The sequence below is a fragment of the Papaver somniferum genome, chromosome 8, assembly GCF_003573695.1.
Source record: "Papaver somniferum cultivar HN1 chromosome 8, ASM357369v1, whole genome shotgun sequence".
Classification (NCBI taxonomy): domain Eukaryota; kingdom Viridiplantae; phylum Streptophyta; class Magnoliopsida; order Ranunculales; family Papaveraceae; genus Papaver; species Papaver somniferum.
This window is the reverse complement of record NC_039365.1, coordinates 89,653,535-89,661,831: the sequence shown is the minus strand read 5'-3', so window position 1 is coordinate 89,661,831 and position 8,297 is coordinate 89,653,535. Positions and strand designations below refer to the sequence as shown.

Genomic DNA, 8,297 nt, shown 5'->3' with positions numbered 1-8,297 from the left:
CACTGGATAAATAAACTTGTAGACCTCAATAAGAACATCCTCGATAACACCTCGAGGGATTTTAACAGACCTATCAGCTAACTGCAGTGTCATCTGAGTAGGTTTCATTTCACCAAGTCCTAGCTGTAAGTATACATGGAATGGAAGTAAGTTCACACTGGCTCCTAAGTCAAGTAAAGCTTTTTCTACCCGGAAGTTACCTATTGTGCAAGCAATGGTAGGAGAACCTGGGTCTTTGTACTTTGGAGTTGTGGTGTTCTGAATGATTGAACTTACATGACTAGCTAAAAAGGCTTTATTATGGATGCTAAGTTTTCGCTTTCGCGTGCACATATCCTTAAGGAACTTGGCATAAGCAGGAATTTGCCTAATTGCATCTAATAAGGGAAGGTTTATGGTAACTTGCTTAAAAACCTCCATTATGTCATTAAAGTTCGATTCCTTGTTTGTTGGTACTAATAGCTGAGGAAATGGGGCTCTAGGCCTAAAATCAGACCTTTCAGGAACCGAATTCACATCATTAGAAAATTTATCAGTCTCTTCAGCTACTGGTCCTGAGAGGTGAGATCCTGAGGGGTGAACTACAGTATGTTCACTATAGGGCATGGTTACCTTATTGTCTACAACTCTACCACTTCTAAGGGTTCTAACAGCATTCAATTGATTTGATGGTTTTGCACCTAATTCATGAACTCCTCTAGGGTTGGGTTGTGTTTGACTAGGAAAATTACCTTTTTCTCTCAAAGAATCACTTATCAGACCAACCTGGGTTTTTAACTCGGAAATAGCCTGACTATTTTCTTGTCCTATCCTGTTACTAGCTTGTAGACTCTGTTCTATGGATAACTGGAATTTTGCAGTTTGCGGAGTTAACAAGGCGAGAGATTCCTCTAAACTTAGGATTTTCTTATCTGACTGATTCTGAAACTGAGCTAGTCCTGAAGGATTCTTAGTATAGCCAAAACCTGGGGGAGCATTAGAATTACTAAACTGACTTTGACTTTGGCCCTTAGACCACGAAAGGTTCGGATGGTTTCTCCAACCAGGATTATAGGTTTCTGAATATGGATCAATCTTTTGACGGTTATCAAATCTAGTGTTATTATAAAGAGCATTGGCCTGCTCTTCAATATTCTGGCCTTCCCAAAAAGGCTCCACTGTACCACTAGTCTGGCCCACTTCTAAGACTTCTAACCTTTTTGCTATAACAACAATTTTGGCATCTGATTCATAGCCTCCTTCTACCCTATTAACGTTTCCTCTACTTAAAAGAATTGTTTTCTGGGGTGCCCTACTATTTTTCCATTGCTGGGTTTTTTCGGCGATTTCATTAAAAAATTCCATCGCCGCATCAACAGTTTGGTTTTCAAATCCACCAGTGCATAGAGACTCAACCATGGTCGTTGTTGAATAATCTAAACCCTCATAAAGGATCTGAACTAGCCTAACCTTTTCTAAACCATGATGAGGACACTGGGATAATAAATCATTGAACCTTTCCAAATACTTATATAAAGATTCTCCCTCTTGTTGTGAAAATGTGCATATTTGCGTCCTAATAGACGATGTTTTGTGCCTAGGGAAAAACTTATTGAAAAAGGCAGATGTAAGTTGTTCATATGTCTCAATTGACTCGGAGTCCAAACTATACAGCCACGATTTGGCCTTATCTTTCAGGGAAATGGGAATAACCTAAGTTTCAAAGCATCATCATCTAAGCCTCTAATTCTTAGAGTACTATAAATTTCCTCAAAATCCCTAACATGGTAATAAGGGTTTTCATTTTATTTCCCTAAAAAGATTGGGAGCATCTGTAAGGTCCCAGGTTTCAGTTCATAGGGTGCCTCCGTTTCAGCTAACTTAATACACGAAGGACGGGTAGTCCTATTTGGATTCAACAAAGCTTTCAAAGTTGCCATTTCTGGCGTTATCGGAGCAACAGGGATTCTCTCCCCAGTCAAAGAACGTTCAAAAACAGACTCTTCAAAAGCCGAACTTTCTAGATTAAGGTAATCGAGACGCTTCGAACTACTAGGTTTCTCTTTAACAAATCTACCTAGTGCATCTCTTTTACGTTCAGGCATACAATATAATTTTCTAAATTGGAAGGGTAAGCAAACACAGATCAAGGCCGACTCAACCAAATCAAACCTATTGATTTCTAGCAAACAAAAAGCATGATGGCTCCACTTAGATTGTTTCTAGACCAGCTTCTAATCCTTCGAACGGGAATTCGTTACAATCTAAGCACACCCCTCTGGAATCAATCCGAGTTAACGTAAGTTGAATAGAGGCGAGGGAAGCTCGGTGGAGCTTTGATACCCAAGGCCTCACCGGTATTACAAGGCGGCGCAGTCATGCATTCAACTTACAGAAACCGTAAAGAACTTCGAAGTATGCTTAAAATAGTAACCAATATTTTTCAAATGACTTTCCTGTTAAGCTCGTTACCCTATCGATCTCGTTCTAGTCAAAATTTTAGGCTTAGGTTCGCGTAGGTTACGTTTTCCTAAAGCGGGCAAGAAGAGAACGGTGATGAAATCCGAACCCTTATCTTGTATGGCCAGGCCTTGCCCTTTACTAGAAAAATAAATGTCAGTATTCAGTCCTCAACATATATGCATGCGAAGGAGTCCAATAACTCGCTGACAGGGGATTCGCGAGTGTTTATAATCTTACCTCTCGTTCCAGACGGGGGATGAATCGGTTGTAGTCGACTCGGGTCAGTGACTCCGATGTCTAGTGTACGAACCCAAGGTGCGGAGACAATATCGTAATTGTCCTCCTTCTCTGCAAACAGTTTATATTTAAAGTACCCTTCCGTAGGGTAATAAAAAAAATAATGTCCCAAAGTCCAAAAGTCCAAAAGTCCAAAAAAAATAAAGAAAAATTACAAAAATAATAAACCCTAATACAGTTTTTTTTTTTCTTTTTAAAATAAAATAAACAAACCCTAAACTAAAATTGTCTAAAAAAAAAACTGTCTTCTTTTCTGTTCTTTTTGCTTTAATTTTTAGCTCCAAGTCTTTATGAAATCACCAAACTCCTTGGCTCAATTTTCTTTATGATCCAAAACCTGTAGACACAAGATAAATACCCAAAAACATAAAAAAAGACAAAAATAATAAAAACAAAAAAAATAAAAAAAAATAAATCTAAAACCCTAAAAACAAGTCCGCGTCGGCGGCGCCAAAAATTGATGTGATTTGTAGATAGTGGTAAAAGTGGTTCGATTCTCAGACTTGTGAAGGATATTAATTAGACTTAAATCCTAATATTAAAATAGAAAACTCACTAAAAATTATAGCAAACTCAATCAAAGATGATATCAATACTAAAAGAAACACTGAGGCTAAGATTCCACTATTTTCCAAGTTCAAAGTGATTAAACCAATACTTATACTTATGCAATTTTCTTGTTTAATTTGATTCTAAAATATTGCAACAAGTAGATTTTCAAAAGTAATAATTGTAAATACCAAGTATGAAGCATCAAAAGTCTTAAAACTAAGCATAGTCCATCAAAATAGAACACAATCACTCAAATAAAAATCATATTCAATAATATTTCAAGGCAAATAATCATATAATTATTGCAAATAAAAAGATAAAATAGAATATACCACTTTTTGTTGGAAAAATAGCTTCCTCTATCGCCTCAGCAATGGGGTTTAGCTCCTCATATTAATCATGATCTCAAAATATGTGTTTGTTGCTCAAAAGATGATTAAAAGAGTGAAAAGTAATAACACAGACTGTTTGCAACAGTGTATTGGTGTTGCAAAACAGCTGTTACAATGGAACTGTTACAGAAAAACTGTTGCTTTGTCGCTGATTTTAAGACCCTAGAATAAGACTGCCCTGAACAGCTTAATGTTCTTCAGCTGTTAAACAACGATACTGTTCTGCGACTTTTTTCCATGCGTCAATGTTCTTCGTGTTCTTGAGATGTGCAGCAGCAGCAGCAACAGAAACAGAGTTTGATAAAACTCTGATTTCTTCTTCTCTGGCTCTCCTTAGGTTCCCAAACTATCGACACCTCTTCTATATGACCCAAGACATCTATTTATATCAAAAATACCGATTAAATCTCTCCCAAATCTTCCAAAATCTCTTTCCTTCTCTTCACGTCCAAGTTGCGACAATTTCTTGTTTTATGATTTCTACGCGTTTCTGAGCTTTCCTTTTTATTCTAAACTCTTCCTTTGATAGATACAAATCTTTGGGAAGGTTTACAGCATTTTAATCACTCTAAAATTCCCTAAAACAGGTCACACACGTGACTTTCCATATTTTCTTGTTGTGAGAAAAATCCGTTGATTGAGCCGAATCTAATCGATTTAAACACCCATATCAGATTCCTAGACCCATAAGGAGTCTATCCTATGAAAATCAGAGGTTTAATCGACCTCAAACTCCTCCAAATCACGATTACCAAAACTGCTCTTTAACTAAACTTTTTTCCCGCCAAAATCCTTTTTTTTAATGTTGAAGATGGTTTCCCTTTATCCAGAGTAGGGGTGCGGTTAGCAACTGCCTGGAAATGGGATGCCCCTTAGTAATTAGGTTACCCCTTATCCAAAGTGAGCGTCTGAATAGCAAATGTCCTCCGGGTGCTTTTCGACAACTTTTCGAGCCAATTTTTTCCAAAAATGTTTATTAGCCAAAAATACCTACAAATAAATAAAACACCATAATAAGTACAAAAATGAGCCCTAACAATATATAGAATCGAGACAAATCGGACACAAAAATGTGTCTATCACAGTAACCTCCCAAAAGGACGTCTGCCACCAGATATGGCTCGTCTTCTTTTTTCTTGGGTGAATCTGTCCGAACAGCTTTCTTTACCGTCATCTTCCCAACTTGAAACGAGTTCACTTTGACCACCATATCTCCGATTTGAAACGAGTTCGGGTGTTGTGTAACCGTTTGAATCTTGGTCTCGTCAGTTTCGATGGCAGCATCCAAATTCTTTTCAAAGCGTTTGAGTGGCCCAGCGCCCCACTCACATCTCTTGACAGCGTCAGCGCCAGTAATCGCGCTGAGTCTCCGTGACAGAATAGGGGAAGAAATGACTGGTTGTAGAGAAGATCGTTCGGCCAAACTTACTTGCGTTTGGAATCTATGAGTTAGCGCCAACAGGTCATCTCCAGGTGTCCGGGTTCTATCGGTAACTCGCTGATGCGGTAGCAAGTGGGACAGTTTGTTGGAGATTCTTTCGGGCGTTGACATCGGTAGAGGGGATGTTCCCAATTTCGCTTTGTTGTCGAGTACCCACAAGTGCCCCAATATCATGTCGTAACCCAGTTCTTTGACAATGTGGAATTTGCTATGTGTTATAGCGTCTCCCATCTTGATCTCGAGGTTAATGTAGCCGTGCGCGTTCAAGGCTTCCCCTCCCGGGTTCTTAATCACGGATGGGGAATGGGTAGCCTCTTGTTTCGTAAATCCCGCATCTTTCAGAGTCTTGAAAGTAACAATGTTGAAGTCAGAGGCCGTGTCGATTAGCGTGTTGTCGAATTCAATACCTCTTAAGAGGACGTGGTCAGCAGTCCCCAGTTGTCCTTTTCGATTCCGCTTGCTGAGAGAGCTTGGGCTCTTGGCGTGGCTTCTATGGAGGAAAAAAGTCGTTTTCCCGACACGACACGATTGAGAGCCGTGAAGATATCTTGGCGCTGCACCTTGGAAAGGTAGAGAATTTCGCATACGTGCTGCATCATGGATCGCACAGTCTCGTGCACGGAATCCCCAGAGACTCCACAATTCCTCACCGGAAGTGGGTCTCGATGTACTCCCTCGTTTCTTAGTTGAAGTTCCCCTGCTTCTATCTTTTCTTTGAAGATAAGTTTACGTCTGTTGCAACTGGTTGGGTGGTGAAAAAATCTGTGGTAGTGGCAGTATTTGGGGTTTGCCATCTCAGCCTCAGTCGGTGGGTGTATGGGAGATGGTAGTATGATAACATCATCTTGAATCCATGTTTCTAAGAGATCGATCATCTCCTCAATGGGAAACGGGAAATCAAAGGTATTTCCTTCAGCTTCGTGATGACGTATGGGAGATTTAGCGGCGGCCTTCCGTGGCGGAGTTGCTTGTCGTACCGGTGTTTCGCATTTAGGCTGTTGGTATGCAGCTGGGGCCTTCCTTTTTCCTCCTTCGTTTACTACGCTCACCGAGGAGTGACCAGCGTTGTACTGTTTGTTCATGAGACGTCTATTCCCGCGAGTTTGGCATACGTCTTCGACTCTGGTTGGTCTAGGTCCTGGTTCCTCCGATTTCTCTTCCTGTTGGTGGGGTAGTTGGAATCTTAGTGGCGGTTGGAGGTGCCATATTTGACGAAGCGTTAGGAGCGATAGCGGCAAATCTGTCCCTGATGACTGGTGGCGTAACGCCTGAAGGAGCGCTTTCAGCACTGCCAGGATTAGCAAGTTGCGCAGGGACATTAGAGGCGGCAACGGCTCTGGCCCTGGTGATCGGCGGTGTTACACCTGAAGGAGTGCTTTCGGTGTTATTGGGGTCAGTAGGTGGCGTAATGATGTTGTTGGAAGTAGCTTAACACCAGGGACAGACTCTGCGTTGGTGTTCTCGGCAGCTGACCCGGATCTGAGTTCCACCGTGTTGGAGTTGGAAGTGAAAGGTGATATCTGAAATTTGGAAATCGATATTGCAACCGAGAGATTGATCTCCCACTGTGGTCGCCAATTGTTTGAGGGTGAAAACAGTTTCTGCTGGTTTCGGTAATTTCGTGTGATGTGGGTGAGAAACAAGTCTAAACCCTAAACAATGTACTGCAAGGGAGTACTTTAGGTTCGAGAGATCAATCTGTACAAGTCCGGCCTAAACTAAGAAATGGTCGTTCCAGACTTACTTCGGTCACAAAGTGGAGGAGAAGGGTTGGTTTGAAGAAGGAAGCGAAGAGAGTGTTGAGACCAGAATAGTTGATTATGGAAGAGTAGTTGTTTTAACTTGTATCAGAAAGCGTAAGCTAACAGATGGGAAAGCTAACAGGTGATTTTTGAGTGTTGTATGCTCCTGACCAAAAACTTGTTTTCGGTGGAAATAGGTAATGCCTATTTATACAAGTCTAAGTGAAACGTACTCTGGTCTCATTAAGAAATGGAAAACGAGTGAGTAAATGGGATGAGGTGGTAACCGGTAACACCTGGAATTGATGTTCCATAAAATAAAGTGTTTCACCATTACTCCCTGTATTTACTAACCGCCTCATCCTTATGACACTTTCTTATAACGGGCGTAGTGTACGCCGCATGCTGTAAACCTCCAAACCAATACCCAATGAGCATCCCCCAGTTTGTGACATGCGTTGATGTCTCAACTTTTTTCGTGGAAAACATGTAGCACGTTGTTGTTGTCTGGCAAGTTGAGCTTGGGAGACTTTCCGGCTCGGTGGTGACCTTCGACGGTCGAGATTTTGCATTTTAAGAGGAAAGGTAGCCGTTGATTATTGCAACCCTTCGTTTGATAGCCAGTGGCATGAAAGCATGATCAATATGGCTTTAATATGGCCTAGTTTAGGCGCTGCCAAAAGTTAGGATTTTGGCTTTGTTTAGGCGCGACCAAACTAGAGTCAAAGGTTGCCATGCGTTAGCTGGTAACCTTGGACGTATAAGATCTGCCCCTTAGATGAAAAAGTATCAATTGATTGTTGCAGAGATTCGTTTTGGTAGCCGCATAGGGAAGGCCGGTATGGCGTGGCCAAAACTAGGGTTTTGGGCCAAAGGTTACCATGTGTTGTTTGGAAACCTTGGACGGATAGGATTCACATCTAGGATGGAAGGGTGGCCATTGATCGTGGCACGCCTTCGTTTTGGTAGCCGCATAGGGAAGGACGACATGGTATGGCGCGGCAAGGTGGTTGGCATGCCATTGGAACATGTGGCATGGCATGCCTTGGCGCGGTTTGGCGTGGCCAAAACTAGAGTTTTGGGCCAAAGGTTACCATGCGTGGTTTGGCGACCTTGGACGGCTAGGATTTGCATCTAAGATGTAAGAGTGGCCGTTGATCGTCGCATGCCTTCATTTTGGTAGCCGCGTAGGGAAGGCCGGCATGGTATGGCGCGGCAAGGTGGTTGGAATGCCATTGGAACATGTGGCATGGCATGCCTTGGCGCGGTTTGGCGTGGCCAAAACTAGGGTTTTGGGTCAAAGGTTACCATGCATTGTTTGGCGACCTTGGACGGCTAGGATTTGCATCTAGGATGGAAGGGTGGCCGTTGATCGTCGCACACCTTTGTTTTGGTAGCCGCATAGGGAAGGTCGGCATGGTATGGCGCGGC

At 42.0% G+C, this 8,297-nt stretch overlaps 1 pseudogene; it reads left to right on the top strand.

Annotated features, from left to right (window-relative positions):
- Positions 1–1,456: 1,456 nt before the first annotated feature.
- On the top strand, positions 1,457–1,556 carry LOC113307078 (annotated as a pseudogene).
- Positions 1,557–8,297: the final 6,741 nt, after the last annotated feature.